General features: G+C 44.5%; 1 pseudogene; it reads right to left on the minus strand.

The window, feature by feature from the left end:
• Positions 1–18,114: 18,114 nt before the first annotated feature.
• LOC123081164 (uncharacterized) lies at positions 18,115–18,246 on the minus strand (annotated as a pseudogene).
• Positions 18,247–20,039: the final 1,793 nt, after the last annotated feature.

Genomic DNA, 20,039 nt, shown 5'->3' on the forward strand with positions numbered 1-20,039 from the left:
TGGTTAAGTTTCCTAGCCATAGACATCAGTTGTCATTTGATTAATGGGATCACATCATTAGTGAATGATGTGATTGACTTGACCCATTCCGTTAGCTTAGCATTTGATCGTTTAGTATATTGCTATTGCTTTCTTCATGACTTATACATGTTCCTATGACTATGAGATTATGCAACTCCCGAATACCGGAGGAACACTTTGTGTGCTACCAAACGTCACAACGTAACTGGGTGATTATAAAGGTGCTCTACAGGTGTCTCCGATGGTACTTGTCGAGTTGGCATAGATCAGGATTAGGATTTGTCAACCCGATTGTCGGAGAGGTATCCTTGGGCCCTCTCGGTAATGCACATCACTATAAGCCATGCAAGCAATGCAACTAATGAGTTAGTTGTGAGATGATGCATTACAGAATGAGTAAACGGACTTGCCGGTAACGAGATTGAGCTAGGTATTGAGATACTGACGATCGAATCTCGGGCAAGTAACATACCGATGACAGAGGGAACAACGTATGTTATTATGCGGTTTGACCGATAAAGATCTTCGTAGAATATGTAGGAACCAATATGGGCATCCAGGTTCCGCTATTGGTTATTGACCGGAGACGTGTCTCGGTCATGTCTACATAGTTCTCGAACCCATAGGGTCCGCACGCTTAATGTTCGGTGACGATCGGTATTATGAGTTTATGTGTTTTGATGTACCGAAGGTAGTTCGGAGTCCCGGATGAGATCGGGGACATGACGAGGAGTCTCGAAATGGTCGAGACGTAAAGGTCGATATATTGGACGACTATATTCGGACATCGGAAAGGTTCCGAGTGGTTCGGGTATTTATCGGAGTAACGGAGAGTTATGGGAATTCGCCGGGGAGTATATGGGCCTTATTGGGCTTTAGGGGAAAGAGAGAAGCTAGGCCGGCCCTCCCCCCTCCTCCACTCCTTTATATACATGGCCAAGGGGCGCCCCATAGACACAACAGTTGATCAGTTGATCTTTTAGCCGTGTGCGGTGCCCCCTCCACCATAATCCACCTCGGTCATATCGTAGTGGTGCTTAGGCGAAGCCCTGCATCAGTAGCATCATCATCACCGTCACCACGCCGTTGTGCTGACGGAAATCTCCCTCGAAGCTCTGCTGGATCAGAGTTCGTGGGACGCCATCGAGTTGAACGTGTGCTGAACTCGGAGGTGCCGTGCGTTCGGTACTTGGACCGGCCGGATCATGAAGACGTACAACTACATCAACCGCGTTGTTCTAACGCTTCCGCTTTCGGTCTATGAGGGCACGTGGACACAGTCTCCCCTCTCGTTGCTATGCATCACCATGATCTTCCGTGTGCGTAGGATTTTTTTTGAAATTACTACGTTCCGTGGCATCCGAGCCAGGTTTATGCGTAGATGTTATATGCACGAGTAGAACACAAGTAAGTTGTGGGAGATACAAGTCATACTGCTTACCAGCATGTCATACTTTGATTCGGCGGTATTGTTGGATGAAGCGGCTCGGACCGACATTACGCGTACGCTTACGCGAGACTGGTTCTACCGACGTGCTTCACACACAGGTGGCTGGCGGGTGTCAGTTTCTCCAACTATAGTTGAATCGAGTGTGGCTATGCCCGGTCCTTGTGAAGGTTAAAACATCAGTAACTTGACGAACTATCGTTGTGGTTTTGATGCGTAGGTAAGAACAGTTCTTGCTCAGCCCGTAGCAGCCACATAAAACTTGCAACAACAAAGTAGAGGACGTCTAACTTCTTTTTGGAGGGCATGTTGTTTTGTGATATGGTCAAGACATGATGCTAAATTTTATTGTATGAGATGATCATGTTTTGTAACCGAGTTATCGGCAACTGGCAGGAGCCATATGGTTGTCGCTTTATTGTATGAAATGCAATCGCCATGTAATTGCTTTACTTAATCACTAAGCGGTAGCGATAGTCATAGAAGCAATAGTTGGTGAGACGACAACGATGCTACGATGGAGATCAAGGTGTCGCGCCGGTGACAATGGTGATCATGACGGTGCTCTAGAGATGGAGATCAAAGGCACAAGATGATGATGCCCATATCATATCACTTATATTGATTGCATGTGATGTTTATCCTTTATGCATCTTATTCTGCTTTGATTGACGGTAGCATTATAAGATGATCTCTCACTAAATTTCAAGGTACAAGTGTTCTCCCTAAGTATGCACCATTGCCAAAGTTCGTCGTGCCGGGACACCACGTGATGATCGGGTGTGATAAGCTCAACGTTCATCTACAAGGGGTGCAAGCCAGTTTTGCACATGCAGAAATACTCGGGTTAAACTTGATGAGCCTAGCATATGCAGGTATGGCCTCGAAACACTGAGACCGAAAGGTCGAGCGTGAATCATATAGCAGATATGATCAACATAGTGATGTTCACCATTGAAAACTACTCCATCTCACGTGATGATCCGTTATGGTTTAGTTGATTTGGATCACGTGATCACTCAGATGATTAGAGGGATGTCTATCTAAGTGGGAGTTCTTAAGTAATATGATTAATTAAACTTTAACTTATCATGAACTTAGTCCTGGTAGTATTAGCATATCTATGTTGTAGATCAATAGCTCGCGTTTAGCTCCCCTGTTTCATTTTTGATATGTTCCTAGAGAAAACTAAGTTGAAAGATGTTGGTAGCAATGATGCGGATTGGATCCGTGATCTGAGGATTATCCTCATTGCTGCACAGAAGAATTATGTCCTGGATGCACCGCTAGGTGACAGACCGATTGCAGGAGCAAATGCAGACGTTATGAACGTGGCAAGCTCGATATGATGACTACTTGATAGTTTAGTGCACCATACTTTACGGCTTAGAATCGGGGCGTCAAAGACGTTTTTGAAACGCCACGGAGCATATGAGATGTTCCAAGAGTTGAAATTAGTATTTCAGACTCATGCCCATGTCGAAAGGTATGAGACCTTTCACAAGCACTTTGCCTACAAGATGGAGGAGAATTGCTCAACTAGTGAGCATGTGCTCAGAATGTCTGAGTACGAAAATCACTTGAATCAAGTGGGACTTAATCATCCAGATAAGACAGTGATTGACAGAGTTCTCTAGTCACTATCACCAAGTTACTAGAACTTCGTGATGAACTATAATATGCAAGGGATGACAAAAGTAATTCTCGAGCTCCGCAATGCTGAAAACGGCGAAGGTAGAAATCAGGAAAAGAGCATCAAGTGTTGATGGTTGACAAGACCACTAGTTTCAAGAAAAGGGCAAAGGGGTAGAAAGGGAACTTCAATAAGAATGACAAGCAAGTTGTCGCTCCCGTGAAGAAGCCCAAAGCTAGACCCAAGCCTGAAACTGAGTGCTTCTACTGCAAAGGAAATGGTCACTGGAAGTGGAACTGCCCTAGATACTTGGCGGATAAGAAGGATGGCATAGTGAACAAAGGTATATTGGATATACATGTTATTGATGTGTACTTTACTAGTGTTTATAGCAACCCCTCGGCAGTTGATATTGGTTCAGTTGCTAAGAGTAGTAACTCGAAACGTGATTTGCAGAAAGAACAGAAACTAGTTAAGGGTGAAGTGACGATGTGTGTTGGAAGTAGTTCCAAGATTGATATGATCATCATCGCACACTCCCTATACTTTCGGGATTAGTGTTGAACCTAAATAAGTGTTATTTGGTGTTTGCATTGAGCATGAATATGATTTGATCATGTTTATTGCAATACGGTTATTCATTTAAATTAGAGAATAATTGTTGCTCTATTTACATGAATAAAACCTTCTATGGTCATACACCCAATGAAAATGGTTTGTCGGATCTCGATCGTAGTGATACACATATTCATAATATTGAAGCCAAAAGATGCAAAGTTAATAATGATAGTGCAACTTATTTGTGGCACTGCCATTTTAGGTCATATTGGTGTAAAGCGCATGAAGAAAATCCATGCTGATGGGCTTTTGGAATCACTTGATTATGAATCAGTTGATGCTTGCGAACCATGCCTCATGGGCAAGATGACTAAGACTCCGTTCTCCGGAACAATGGAGCGAGCAACAGACTTGTTGGAAATAATACATACTGATGTATGCAGTCCGATGAGTGTTGAGGCTCGCGGCAGGTATCATTATTTTCTGACCTTCACAGATGATTTGAGCAGATATGGGTATATCTACTTGATGAAACATAAGTCTGAAACATTTGAAAAGTTCATATAATTTCAGAGTGAAGTGGAAAATCATCGTAACAAGAAAATAAAGTTTCTACGATCTGATCGTGGAGGAGAATATTTGAGTTACGAGTTTGGCCTTCATTTGAAACAACGCGGAATACTTTCGCAACTCACGCCACCTGGAACACCACAGTAATGGTGTGTCCGAACATCGTAACTGTACTTTATTAGATATGGTGCAATCTATGATGTCTCTTACCGATTTACCACTATCGTTTTGGGGTTATACATTAGAGACAGCTGCATTCACGTTAAATAGGGCACCATCAAAAGCCGTTGAGATGATATGAACTGTGGTTTGGCAAGAAACCAAAGTTGTTGTTTCTTAAAGTTTGGGGCTGCGATGCTTATGTGAAAAAGCTTGAACCTGATAAGCTCGAACCTAAATCGGAGAAATGTGTCTTCATAGGATACCCAAAGGAGACAGTTGGGTACACCTTCTATCACAGATCTGAAGGCAAGACATTCGTTGCTAAGAATGGATCCTTTCTAGAGAAGGAGTTTCTCTTGAAAGAAGTGAGTGGGAGGAAAGCAGAACTTGATGAGGTAACTGTACCTGCTCCCTTATTGGAAAGTAGTTCATCACAGAAATTTGCTCCTGTGACTCCTACACCAATTAGTGAGGAAGCTAATGATGATGATCATGTAACTTCAGATCAAGTTACTACCGAACCTCGTAGGTAAACCAGAGTGAGATCTGCACCAGAGTGGTACGGTCATCCTGTTCTGTAGGTCATGTTACTTGACCATGACGAACCTACGAACTATGAGGAAGCGATGATGAGCCCAGATTCCGCAAAATGGCTTGAGGCCATGAAATCTGAGATGGGATCTATGTATGAGAACAAAGTGTGGACTTTGGTTGACTTGCCCGATGATCGGCAAGCCATAGAAAATAAATGGATCTTCAAGAGGAAGATGGACGCTGATAGTAGTGTTACTATCTACAAAGCTAGACTTGTCGAAAAAGGTTTTGACAAAGTTCAAGGAGTTGACTACGATGAGACCTTCTCAGTCGTAGCGATGCTTAAGTCTGTCCGAATCATGTTAGCAAATTGCCACATTTTATGAAATCTGACAAATGGATGTAAAGACTGCATTCCTGAATGGATTTCTGGAAGAAGAGTTGTATATGATGCAACCTGAAGGTTTTATCGATCCAAAGGATGCTAACAAAGTGTGCAAGCTCCAACGATCCATCTATGGACTGGTGCAAGCATCTCGGAGTTGGAATATACGCTTTGATGAGTTGATCAAAGCATATACAGACTTGCGGTGAAGCCTGTATTTACAAGAAAGTGAGTGGGAGCACTACAGCATTTCTGATAAATATATGTGAATGACATATTGTTGATCGGAAATAATGTAGAATTTTCTGGAAAGCATAAAGGAGTATTTGAAAGGAGTTTTTCAAAGAAAGACCTCGGTGAAGCTGCTTACATATTGAGCATCAAGATCTATAGAGATAGATCAAGACGCTTGATAAGTTTTTTCAATGAGTACATACCTTGACAAGATTTTGAAGTAGTTCAAAATGGAACAGTCAAAGAAAGAGTTCTTGCCTGTGCTGCAAGGTGTGAAGTTGAGTAAGACTCAAAGACCGACCATGGGAGAAGATAGATAGAGAATGAAAGTCATTCCCTATGCCTCAGCCATAGGTTCTATAAAGTATGCTATGCTGTATACCCGACCTATTGTATACCCTGCCCTGAGTTTGGCAAGGGAGAACAATTTTGATCTAGGAGTAGATCACTAGACAGCGGTCAAAATTACCCTTAGAGGACTAAGGAAATATTTCTCGGTTATGGAGGTGATAAAGAGTTCATCGTAAAGAGTTACATCGATGCAAGCTTTGACACCGATCTGGATGACTCTAAGTCAAAATCCGGATACATATTGAAAGTAGGAGCAATTAGCTAAAGTAGCTCCGTGCAGAGCATTATAGACATAGAAATTTGCAAAATACATACGGATCTGAATTTGGCAGACCCGTTGACTAAACTTCTCTCACAAGCAAAACATGATCACACCTTAGTACTCTTTGGGTGTTAATCACATGGCGATGTGAACTAGATTACTGACTCTAGTAAACCCTTTGAGTGTTGGTCACATGGCGATGTGAATTATGGGTGTTAATCACATGGTGATGTGAACTATTGGTGTTAAAATCACATGGCGATGTGAACTAGATTATTGACTCTAGTGCAAGTGGGAGACTGAAGGAAATATGCCCTAGAGGCAATAATAATGTTGTTATTTATATTTCCTTATATCATGATAAATGTTTATTATTCATGCTAGAATTATATTAACCGGAAACTTAGTACATGTGTGGATACATAGACAAACAAAGTGTCACTAGTATGCCTCTACTTGACTAGCTCGTTGAATCAAATATGGTTAAGTTTCCTAGCCATAGACATGAGTTGTCATTTGATTAACGGGATGACATCATTAGTGAATGATGTGATTGACTTGACCCATTCCGTTAGCTTAGCATTTGATCGTTTAGTATATTGCTATTGCTTTCTTCATGACTTGTACATGTTCCTATGACTATTTGATTATGCAACTCCTGAATACCGGAGGAACACTTTGTGTGCTACCAAATGTCACAACGTAACTGGGTGATTATAAAGGTGCTCTACAGGTGTCTCCGATGGTACTTGTTGAGTTGGCATAGATCAAGATTAGGATTTGTCACTCCGATTGTCGGAGAGGTATCTCTGGGCCCTCTCAATAATGCACATTACTATAAGCCTTGCCAGCAATGCAACTAATGAGTTAGTTGTGAGATGATGCATTACAGAACGAGTAAAGAGACTTGCCGTAACGACATTGAGCTAGGTATTGAGATACCGACGATTGAATCTCGGGCAAGTAACATACCGATGACAAAGGGAACAACGTATGTTGTTATGCAGTTTGACCGTTAAAGATCTTCGTAGAATATGTAGGAACCAATATGAGCATCCAGGTTCCGCTATTGGTTATTGACCGGAGACGTGTCTTGGTCATGTCTACATAGTTCTCGAACCCGTAGGGTCCGCACGCTTAACGTTCGGTGACGATCGATATTATGAGTTTATGTGTTTTGATGTACCGAAGGTAGTTCGGAGTCCCGGATGAGATCGGGGACATGTCGAGGAGTCTCGAAATGGTCGAGACGTAAAGATCGATATATTGGACGACTATATTCGGACATCGAAAAGGTTCCGAGTGGTTCGGGTATTTATCGGAGTACCGGAGAGTTACGGGAATTCGCCGGGGAGTATATGGGCCTTATTGGGCTTTAGGCGAAAGAGAGAAAGGAGGCTGCGCGCCCCCCAAGGTCTAGTCCGAATTGGACTAGGGGGAGGGGCGGCGCCCCCTCCTTCCTTCTCTTCTCTTTTCCCTTTCCTTCTCTCCTACTCCTACTACATGGAAGGGGGGAATCCTACTCCCGGTGGGAGTAGGACTCCTCCAGGGCGCGCCATAGCTAGGCCGGCCCCCCCTCCTCCACTCCTTTATATACGTGGCCAGGGGCACCCCATAGACACAACAATTGATCAGTTGATCTTTTAGCCGTGTGCGGTGCCCCCCTCCACCATAATCCACCTCGGTCATATTGTAGCGGTGCTTAGGCAAAGCCCTGCGTCGGTAGCATCATCATCACCGTCACCACGCCGTCGTGCTGACGGAACTCATGCATCGAGCTGAACGTGTGCTGAACTCAGAGGTGCCGTGCGTTCAGTACTTGGATTGGTCGGATCGTGAAGACGTACGACTACATCAACCGCGTTGTTCTAACGCTTCAGCTTTTGGTCTACGAGGGTACGTGGACACACTCTCCCCTCACGTTGCTATGCATCACCATGATCTTGCGTGTGCGTAGGATTTTTTTTGAAATTACTACGTTCCCAACAAAATATACCAGACTCAAATTTAAGGACAGACAAATATAGATAGCAACCAGATTACTAGCATCAACATAGCCAACCATAACCAAATTCATGAAAACTAAATTCAGTTCAACAAACCATAACCAACGAGATTCAGTTCAACAAACCAAAAGTAACCCAACAGATAAACTTAAAGATTTAGTTCACAACATCACATCACGCCGGAGTCAGGGCCTTCGCGAGGGCGGCATGCTGCCCCCTAATCATGTAGTCCTCCCCGCGAATCGCTACATCCTCCGCATGAGACAGAAGGTGATCGAAGCGGCCATCCCTTGGCTTTGACTTGGTGGTGCAGTAGGGGCAGTGCCACTTCTTGGTCTTGCAGTTGTGGAAGGAAGCAACTCCCTTGGCCTTGATCTTCACCACCTCCTTGGCTGTGAAGGATGCGACGTTGCCCTTGTACACTTCTTCTCCAGAATCATAATGCACACATCAATGAGTTACATTAATACATTATAGATTCATGGATACACTATGTCAAAGGAACTAAATGAACAATCTAAATTTCAAGTAGGCTTACCTCATATTATTCATCATCACTTTCCTCTGGATCATACGGGTTGTACTGGGCCAGCTTCCTCTTTCTACCCCCCCCCAACCATCATCCTCCGGAACATACAAATACAAGTAGGCTTACATCCATCACTAGTAAATACGGAAGCCAATTGAAAATGTTGAAAATTTAGATATGCACACATGACACATTGATCATAGGGCTAATATACTCCCAATATACTATGATCATTGTTTTGCATTTTCCATTGTCATGCACACAAATTGAACAACAGAGCTAATATAACTACATATTGTGGACAAAGGGTTACTTTTGGTTATGACCACTAGTAGAAAAAGGGCCATTTGTCCCGGTTCATAAGGCCCATCTGTCCCGGTTGGGGAACCGGGACTAAAGTGTCGTTACTAATGCCCTAGGCCTTTAGTCCCGGTTCTTATACGAACCGGCACAGATGGGCCTCAACGTGGCCGCTCCGGCGAGCCCAGGCAAGAGGGCCTTTGGTCCCGGTTGGTAGCACCAACCGGGACCAATAAGATTCCACGCGTCAGCATTTCAGGGGCTATTTTTTTGAAAGGAGGTGGTTTTGGGGTTTTGGGGGTTAATTTAGGTTGTTATAGGTAGCTAATAGAGATATGTGTCCTCTCTTATCTCCGTGCTACTGCTACTGCTATGTCTAAACATGACTTAGATTGAAGTGAGGCAACATGTGGTGCATGTCGAAAGTAATACTAATCCTAACTTGATCAAGTTTGGATTGTACTACTTTCGACATGCACCACATGCATGTTGGCTTCACTTCAATCCAATCCATGTTCATTTCACCCACAGATATATAATAACTCTTCATGCTCGCATCATGCATCATCATAATAACAAGTCCTACTAATCATCATCATACAACTTCTACTCGTTATTAATAACAAGTCATACGATCATCATCCTGATAGTCATCGAACCAACCCTACTTAATTGTTCTTAGCACATGATCATCAGTATTAGGCAGGACCTAAATACCCTATTTAAGGTAAAATAGCATAAAACAATATAGACCCTGACTCTCCATTATGGAGAATGGAGATCATCCTGTCTCCAATTCTTGCGCGGCGCTTCCTTTTGCTTCCAAGAACCTCCTTACGACTGTCCATACATTTTTTCCATTCTCTGATTAGCATGTCTCCACTTCTTTTAGAAATCCGGTATGGACAGTTGAGATTCGTAGGATGACCTGGTTGTATGTTCAAAACATGAAGGCTACCATACTCATACATCAAATGAGGCACACAATCCGTCGGGATTCTCTGTTGAAAAACATAGTAATAACTTCATAGTTAGCAATGATGTACTAGTTTTAGAAGTATGCAAAAGATGCACGAATGTCGTAATAGTAGAAAATCTTACCAGGGTATCTCCATAGTAGTTACCGTAGTTCAACACGTGCACTAGTGGCACGTATTGACCATAATGTTGAGGAGTTTTACAATAGATATTGTAATTCTCAAGATCAGTACAAAATCCGACCAGATGATTTTTCTCCTTATAAGTTAACTCAGAGCCATCGGTGTAGTAGGTTCTGTCTACCATCTTCCGCACATTCTTTGAACAATCAAAATAAGCTGTCAATGGAAATAAGCTGTCAACTATTTTGAAATGAACAATATAAATTAGTTAATAATTAACTATGTTTGAGAAACTCACATAGCGGTAGAACTGGAGGCGTATCAACAAGGACCCAAATGTCCATATTGTCTTGGTCGATGTCAGGATCACCAAGATCCATGGTGACAAGCATACCCTCATCAAAACCATACATCTTGCAAAATGCTTCCCAATTTTTGCAACCAAAATGGGTTACGCTCTCAGCATTATACAGATTTACTTCAAAATCCACATCATGATGGGTCCTTAGGTGAATTTTCTTCGTTTCAAAATTTTCATGGTCTTCAAAATCCATCCTCTCCAAGACATAGCGTCTTGCATGGCATGGGATAAGCTATACTCGAATTGTAAAAGATGAAAATTACACGTTGAAATAGTTGAAGTCATGCTTAATTACGAAAAAAACACTTGTCGTCGTTGCGTACCGTTTCAACATCGAAGGTCTCCTCGAGCTTAATGCTGAAGCGCCGATCATCGTCCAGGTGAGGCCTGTCGCACAGACCTCGATCGTCGTGGCACCAGCCGCACTCCCCCGGGAGACTTTCGTCGTCCGATGACGACATTTCCTACGTTCATAATTCAAAGATTAAACTTGTACAATTAAATATATGTACTACAAAAACTAAATTAGATCATTATTATTCATCACGGGTTGACTATCGGTTTGTCGAGTCTTTTCTTGAAAACTCTCAGCTCACGTGGTGTATACATTCGACCGTTGGTGATGGTCGCTCCTCCATTCGTCCCCGAGTGCATTACACCAAAATGTCTAGCACACGGGAACGAAGGAGAAGCGACCCCCACGACAACAGTCGGGATTCTTCGTCCTCTCATATATGGTGGAGACTCGACAGACTTAAAGTCAACCCGAAATATCGTTTAATTATCTTTCTAAAAAAGGATTTGGCTGGTCTCACCTCGAGGTCGGAGGGGGTCGGTGACGGGGACGACGGCGGGGATGATGGAGGGGGGCTCCTAGATTTCTGCGACAACAAAAACCCTATAAGCTATCAACTAATCATATGCATACGCCTTGCATAGTGCTCTCCAATTTTAGCATTCAAAGTAGGAGTAGTTTTCCAATTTGAGCATTCAATAAGCAAAATCAAATCGCAAAATAAAGTAGTATTCATATTAGGATGCATTCAATTATAAGCAAAACTACATCATCTCTTGCGTCCATACATCGTCGAATATTATCACTAATACACCTCGAATACTATCATACATATAGCATCGCTAGTACAGCTAGAACCGTAGCGCCTGACGGGTATCGGCGCGGGCGGTGGACACCCAAAGAGAAGGAACCATCACAGGATCATAGCTCCAGTGAGATCCCTGAAGAAGCTGCCAGGTATTGTCGAACCTGCCCTCCAACGCAACCATGTAGCGACGGACGTGCTCGTCCTCCTCGCTGACACGGTGAGGTACCACCTCCGCGGTGTCCGAAAGCCTCGGCACCGTCACAGGCCCACGCGACCGCCACCAAACAAGGATCGGGTCAACGACGGGCTGGCTCCTCACCAACCTACGCCCCCCGGAAGGTAGCACCTCCCAATACCAGCCCGGTGGAGCCCAGTCCCGGACATGGCCCCTCTGATCAAGCCGGCCTCCTCCGCCGAGTCGACGACGAGGATGCGGGATAGGCATCATCGACGTCGATGCGGGAATAATTGCTTGAACTAAAAAAATAAACTAGTTCTATTAATTTTCTTGCTAAAAATAAACTAGTCCTCTTCATTTTCTTCTTCTTTTTCCTCTTCTTTTTCTTCTAAATATGAACATATACATAAAAGACTTTGATCATACACAATTTTAATATGAGTTTTAACTTAGTAAATTCTATGAACAAATTTTTTTCCACAAACATCTCATCTCGTCTCCACAAAACACATCTCATCTCATCTCATTTCATCCAAAAATAATTCTTTGCACATTCTTTGCATATGAACATACATACATTTACTTTTTTTTCTTAAATGTAACATATGAACATTTTCTTAAATGAGCATATGAACATACATATCACCAAAAAATAGACTTTTTCTTTGCATATGTACATAAAAAATCTATACACATCAATCCATCCATCCATATATATAAATACATCAATCCATCCATCTATATATATGAAAAAAATTAAAGACAAAAATTCTATGAACCTAAAAAATTCTAGGAAGCAGGGGCAGGGGCGGCGGCGGCAACGCGTAGGGGCGGTGGCGGCGGCAACTCGTAGGGCAGGGGCGGCGGCGGTGGCAGCGCAGGGCAGGGGTGGCAGCGCGCGGCGGCGACGCAGGGGGAAGGGGAGCGGAGCTCACTGGGGGGCGGCGGCAGCAGCGCGCAGGGGCGGGGGCAGCGGCGGCGGAGGCGCGCAGGGCAGGGCAGCGGCGGCGGCGGTAGTGCAGGGCAGGGGCGGTGGCGTAGGGCAGGGGAAGAGGGGGCAGAGCTCACTGGGGGCGGCGGAGCTCACTGGGGGAGCGTGCAAGCTTGGGGAAGGGCGGCGCAGTAGTAGCCTGGCGGCGTCGGCGTATGCGTCGATCGGCGTCGGGGCAGGGTGTCGGCGTCGAGAGGAGAATGGGAGGTGGGGGAAAATTTCCTAAGTGCTGTATATATAGACAGAGCATTGGTCCTGGTTCGTGACACCAACCGGGACCAAAGGTCTCTTTTCAGCAGCCGAAAGGGCGGGAAGCAGAGGCCTTTGGTCCCGGTTGGTGGCACCAACCGGGACTAAATGCCCTTGCACAGCGGCGTGGTGGTGGGAGTTTAGTCCCACCTCGCTAGTTGAGAGGGGCGCGCAGTGGTTTATAAGCCCCACTGATGCACCCCTCTCAACCTCCTCTCCATTGCAGGCTTACAGGCCTACTTGTTACTGCTATGCCTGATGGGCCTGCTGGCCTTGCTGCGGGCCTGAATCCTGGCCCATGGATGGGTTTCTAGTCGTATTCAGGCCATGGTGGCCCAGTAGGTGGCATTTTTTTTTATTTTTCCTAGTTTTTTTTCTTTTTTGCTTTATTTGTTTTGTTTTGTTTTGTTTTGTTTCTACTTACAACAAAATACTTATTTATTTTATTTTATTTGTTTCTAATTACTTATTTATTTTATTTTATGATAATTCTTTTTGCTACTAAAGTTTCTAACAAAAAAGTTCTTTATGATTTTTTTTGCTTTTAATGATTTTGAACAGAAAATACTTTGATAATTTTAATTGCATCAATTTTATATAATTTTAGTTTCAATAATACTAGAGGTTGCTTATAACGTTTTGAACAGAAAATACGTTGATAATTTTAGTTTCATAAATTTTATTTATGTTATTAAAGTTTATTTTATTTTATTTTATTTTGTTTCTACTTATATATTTTATTAAAGTTTATTTTATTCTCTTTCTAATTACTTATTTATTTTATTTTATGATAATTGTTATTTTCCATGCATTTACTGATTATTTTGAGCTATAAGACCCTGAAATTGAAAAGCACTACAAATGAACTCTGAAAAGGTTGAAAGTTGGCATGGTATCATCATTTCACCCACATAGCATGTGCAAGAAAGTAGAGAGGGTTACGGCAAAAACTGGATGCACTTTGTGTACAAAACGGACAATCTCTTTCAAAGTATCAGGGTTTCATACGGAAACTCATCTGTTACAAAGGGATTTCATTTTTTAGAACTTATTTGAACTCCATAGTTTTTCTGTGTTCAAAATGCACCATTCAAAGCCACATCATCAATTTTCAACCCTTTTTGACTTATTTTTTATTTCCATGTATTTACTGATTATTTTGAGCTATAAGACCCTGAAATTGAAAAGCACTACAATGAACTCTGAGAAGGTTGAAAGTTGGCATGGTATCACCATTTCACCCACATAGCATGTGCAAGAAAGTTGAGAGGGTTACGGAAAAAACTGGATGCACTTCGTATACGAAACGGACAATCTGTTTCAAAGTATCAGGATTTCATACGGAAACTCGTCTGTTACAACAGGCATTTCAAATGAACTACGAAAAGGTTGAAAGTTGGCATGGTATCATCATAATAGTTGTGGAGAGAAAGTCTTCACTTTTTTCGCTTGTGTGCTTTGCTTATTGCGCCGTAACCATGGATAATCTTCATCGTTTATCAGGATGCTTGGGTCAGCCTTGATTTTGAAGGGAGGAATTTCATGAAACTTTTCATAATCTTCAGACATGTCTGTCTTGCCCTCCACTCCCACGATGTCCCTTTTTCCTGAAAGAACTATGTGGCGCTTTGGCTCATCGTATGATGTATTCGCTTCCTTATCTTTTCTTTTTCTCGGTTTGGTAGACATGTCCTTCACATAGATAACCTGTGCCACATCATTGGCTAGGACGAACGGTTCGTCAGTGTACCCAAGATTGTTCAGATCCACTGTTGTCATTCCGTACTGTGGGTCTACCTGTACCCCGCCTCCTGACAGATTGACCCATTTGCACTTAAACAAAGGGACCTTAAAATCATGTCCGTAGTCAAGTTCCCATATGTCCACTATGTAACCATAATATGTGTCCTTTCCCCTCTCGGTTGCTGCATCAAAGCGGACACCGCTGTTTTGGTTGGTGCTCTTTTGATCTTGGGCGATCGTGTAAAATGTATTCCCATTTATCTCGTATCCTTTGTAAGTCAATACAGTCGAAGATGGTCCCCTGGACAACGAGTACAGCTCATCACAAACAGTGTTGTCACCTCTGAGACGTGTTTCCAACCAACTGCTGAAAGTCCTGATGTGTTCACATGTAATCCAGTCGTCACACTGCTCCGGGTGTTTGGAGCGCAGACTGTTCTTGTGTTCATCGACATACGGGGTCACCAAGGTAGAGTTCTGTAGAACTGTGTAGTGTGCTTGAGACCAAGAATGCCCGTCCCTGCATATTATTGAGTCCGCTCCTAGCGTGCCTTTTCCAGCCAATCTTCCGTCATACCGCGATTTAGGGAGACCTATCTTCTTAAGGCCAGGAATGAAGTCAACACAAAACCCAATGACATCCTCTGTTTGATGGCCCATGGAGATGCTTCCTTCTGGCCTAGCACGGTAACGGACATATTTCTTTAGGACTCCCATGAACCTCTCAAAGGGGAACATATTGTGTAGAAATACGGGGCCCAGAATGACAATCTCGTCGACTAGATGAACTAGGACGTGCGTCATGACATTGAAGAAGGATGGTGGGAACACCAGCTCGAAACTGACAAGACATTGCACCACATCACTCCTTAGCCTTGGTATGATTTCTGGATCGATCACCTTCTGAGAGATTGCATTGAGGAATGCACATAGCTTCACAATGGCTAATCGGACGTTTTCTGGTAGAAGCCCCCTCAATGCAACCGGAAGCAATTGCGTCATAATCACGTGGCAGTCATGAGACTTTAGGTTCTAGAACTTTTTCTCTGGAATATTTATTATTCCCTTTATATTCGACAAGAAGCCAGTCGGGACCTTCATACCGAGCAGGCATTCAAAAAAGATTTCCTTCTCTTCTTTGGTAAGAGCATAGCTGGCAGGACCTTCATACTGCTTTGGAGGCATGCCGTCTTTTTCGTGCAAACGTTGCAGGTCCTCCCGTGCCTCAGGTGTATCTTTTGTCTTCCCATACACGCCCAAGAAGCCTAACAGGTTCACGCAAAGGTTCTTCGTCACGTGCATCACGTCGATTGAAGAGCGTATCTCTAGGTCTTTCTAGTAGGGTAGGTCCCAAAATATAGATTTCTTCTTCCACATGGGTGCGCGTCCCTCAGCGTCATTCGGAACAGCTAGTCCGCCGGGACCCTTTCCAAAGATTACGTGTAAATCAGATACCATAGCAAGTACGTGATCACCGGTACGCATGGCGGGCTTCTTCCGGTGATCTGCCTCGCCTTTGAAATGCTTGCCTTTCTTTTGACATTGATGGTTGGTCGGGAGAAATCGACGATGGCCCAGGTACATATTCTTCCTGCATCTGTCCAGGTATATACTTTTGGTGTCAGCTAAACAGTGCGTGCATGCGTGGTATCCCTTGTTTGTCTGTCCTGAAAGGTTACTGAGAGCGGGCCAATCGTTGATGGTTACAAACAGCAACGCATGCAGGTTAAATTCCTCCTGTTTGTGCTCATCCCACGCACGTACACCGTTTCCATTCCACAGCTATAAAAGTTCTTCAACTAATGGCCTTAGGTACACATCAATGTTGTTGCTGGGTTGCTTAGGGCCTTGGATGAGAATTGGCATCATAATGAACTTCCGCTTCATGCACATCCAAGGAGGAAGGTTATACATACATAGAGTCACGGGCCAGGTGCTGTGATTGCTGCTCTGCTCCCCGAAAGGATTAATGCCATCTGCGCTTAAAGCAAACCATACGTTCCTTGGGTCACCTGCAAACTCAGCCCAGTACTTTCTCTCGATTCTTCTCCACTGCGACCCGTCAGCGGGTGCTCTCAACTTCCCGTCTTTCTTACGGTCCTCACTGTGCCATCGCATCAACTTGGCATGCTCTTTGTTGCTGAACAGTCGTTTCAACCGTGGTATTATAGGAGCATACCACATCACCTTCGCAGGAACCCTCTTCCTGCGGGGCTCGCCGTCAACATCACCAGGGTCATCTCGTCTGATCTTATACCGCAATGCACCGCATACTGGGCATGCGTTCAAATCCTTGTACGCACCACGGTAGAGGATGCAGTCATTAGGGCATGCATGTATCTTCTCCACCTCCAATACTAGAGGGCATACGACCTTCTTAGCTGCGTACGTACTGTCGGGCAATTCTTTATCCTTTGGAAGCTTCTTCTTCAATATTTTCAGTAGCTTCTCAAATCCTTTGTCAGGCATAGCATTCTCTGCCTTCCACTGCAGCAATTCCAGTATGGTACCGAGCTTTGTGTTGCCATCTTCGCAATTGGGGTACAACCCTTTTTTGTGATCCTCTAACATGCGATCGAACTTCAGCTTCTCCTTTTCACTTTCGCACTTTTCCCTTGCATCAACAATGACCTGGCGGAGATCATCATCGGGCACATCGTCTGGTTCCTCTTGATCTTCAGCAGCTTCCACCGTTGCAGCATCACCGTATTCAGGGGGCACATAGTTGTCATCGTCCTCTTCTTCTTCGTTGTCTTCCATCATAACCCCTATTTCTCCGTGCTTGGTCCAAACATTATAGTGTGGCATGAAACCCTTATAAAGCAGGTGGGTGTGAAGGGTTTTCGAGTCAGAGTAAGACCTCGTATTCCCACAGCTAGGGCATGGACAGCACATAAAACCATTCTGCTTGTTTGCCTCAGCCACTTCGAGAAAATTATGCACGCCCTTAATGTACTCGGAGGTGTGTCTGTCACCATACATCCATTGTCGGTTCATCTGCGTGCATTATATATAATTATGTGTGTCAAAAGTAAGAAAATTAGACAAGTATCTATGTAAAGTAAGATTTTTTTCAGAAAGAAGATAAGAACAAGAGGCTCACCATGGTGGTCCCGGCGACGAGATCGGCGCGAGCGATCGACGGCGGTGAAGACGGGGACGGGGCGTGACGGACCGCTAATATAAACCTAGACAAATCTCGGGGAAAATGGAGCTCGGAGGTCGAGCTTCGAGAGGAGAAAGCTTAACTAGTGTGGCTCGGACATTTCATCGAACACCTCATGTGCATAGGAGGTGAGCTAGAGCACCCAATGCCCTCCCCCTCGCCGGCTAGCAAAAAATAGAGCACTGTGGGGTGCTCTGCTCGCCGGCGATGGGGTATATATATAGGCAACTCATTTGTCCCGGTTCGTGGATGGAACCAGGACTAAAGGCCTTCCTTCTGTCCCGGTTCCTGCCACGAACCGGGACCAATGGTTGTGGGCCAGGAGCGAGGCCCATTGGTCCCGGTTCGTGCCAAGAACCGGGACAAATGGGCCCAGACGAACCAGGACCAATGCCCACGAGGCCCCGGCCGGCCCCCTGGGCTCTCGAACCAGGACAAATGCCTCCATTGGTCCCGGTTCGTGGCAGAACCGGGACTAATGGGCTGGCCAGGCCCGAACGAAAGCCCCCTTTTCTACTAGTTGACATTCAAATTTATATTGTGATTCATACGGTAGGATTGTGATTCTAAACATAACTAACTTCTTAATCAATGGATTCCATTTGGGCATATGACATTCAACACCCCAATCTGAGTAGCATTCAAAAAAAAAGCTAATAGGGACCCAATCTCCCAATCTAATAAGCATACATGTATGTAGCATTAAAAACCCCAATCTGTGAGCATTAAAAACAAATCTAATAAGCATACATCTGTGTAGCATTGAAGCACATCTAATAAACAGATCTATCTAGCATTTTTTGCAACGAATTTATCCAACAAACCCTAGTACAAAAACCCCCATCCCTCCAATACAGAAAACCCCGGCCCATCCGTCAAACCAACTACTCTAACCATCTGAACTACGGTATGAATCCATAATCTAACCAATCCAACTAAGTCTACAAGCTAATATCCTAGAGCAAAGCAAGTGCAAATACCTCCTGCTTCTCGCCAGGCTGCGCATGGCGGTATCGGGATTGACTGTGCCGCTCGACGCCGTCACCTTCTGCAACGCTGAGGTGGAGCCCGCCACTTTCTTCTCCACATCCGCAGCGATTGCGAGTTTCCCCGCACCGCCATGGACGCCGCCGGCATCCGCGGTCACCGCGCCCTGCAGATCGACCACATCTCCGGCCGCTGCGCCGGCGCCGCGACGGGCTTCGGCCATCTCTGGGTGAAGGCGATGAAGGTGAGGAAGAGGATGCGGTGGGGGAGAGCGAGACGGTGCAGTCGAGGCAGTGGAGGAGAGCGAGACGACGCCGGTGGGGGAGAGGAAGACGATGCAGCAGGGAGGGGATTTGGGGGAAAATGGTAGGGCGATGGAGGTGGTTGCCCCTCTTTATATGATGGGACGTTTCAGGCATGTCCATGGTGCTATCCCACGACCGCGGTCTTGCATGCGCCCACGTATACGCGGCCCCACTCGTCAGTGTTAACGGTCAAAGGCAGTGACCTGACGGCAACGTCCGTTACAACCTGTTCTGAGGGTTTCGGGCAAGGGAGTGGGGAAAAGTGAGCAAAAGTTAACAGAGTGGGGATGAATGAGTAGAGCTAAGGAACCAGGGGCACAGTAATAAAAATCCCTAATATTTTCTATCTTGAGAGAAGCCTCTAGTGAAACCTATGGCCCCCGAGTCTACTTTCCATCATATAAGTTTCTGATCTACAATTTTAGTTTCCTATTTACTTCCTTTGCAATCTTTTACTTTCCGTTCCATAAACCAAAAATACCAAAAATATTATTTTATCGTTTATCCATCTCTATCAGATTTCACTTTGCAAATAACCGTGAAGGGATTGACAACCCCTTTATCGCGTTGGGTGCAAGTTGGTGTCTGTTTTTGCAGGTATTCGGTGACTTGTGCGTTGTCTCCTACTGGATTGATACCTTGGTTCTCAAAACTGAGGGAAATACTTACTCTACTTTGCTGCATCACCCTTTCCTCTTCAAGGGAAAACCAACGCAAGCTCAGGAGGTAGCAGGAGGCCACCCAGGCGCGCCCTGGTGGGTTGTGCCCACGTCGGGGCACCCCTCTAGTACTTCTTTGGCCCATGTTGTTTCTTCTGGTCCATAAAAATTCTCCAAAAAGGTTCGCTGCGTTTGGAATCCGTTT

The sequence above is a fragment of the Triticum aestivum genome, chromosome 3D (assembly GCF_018294505.1).
Source record: "Triticum aestivum cultivar Chinese Spring chromosome 3D, IWGSC CS RefSeq v2.1, whole genome shotgun sequence".
Lineage (NCBI taxonomy): Eukaryota > Viridiplantae > Streptophyta > Magnoliopsida > Poales > Poaceae > Triticum > Triticum aestivum.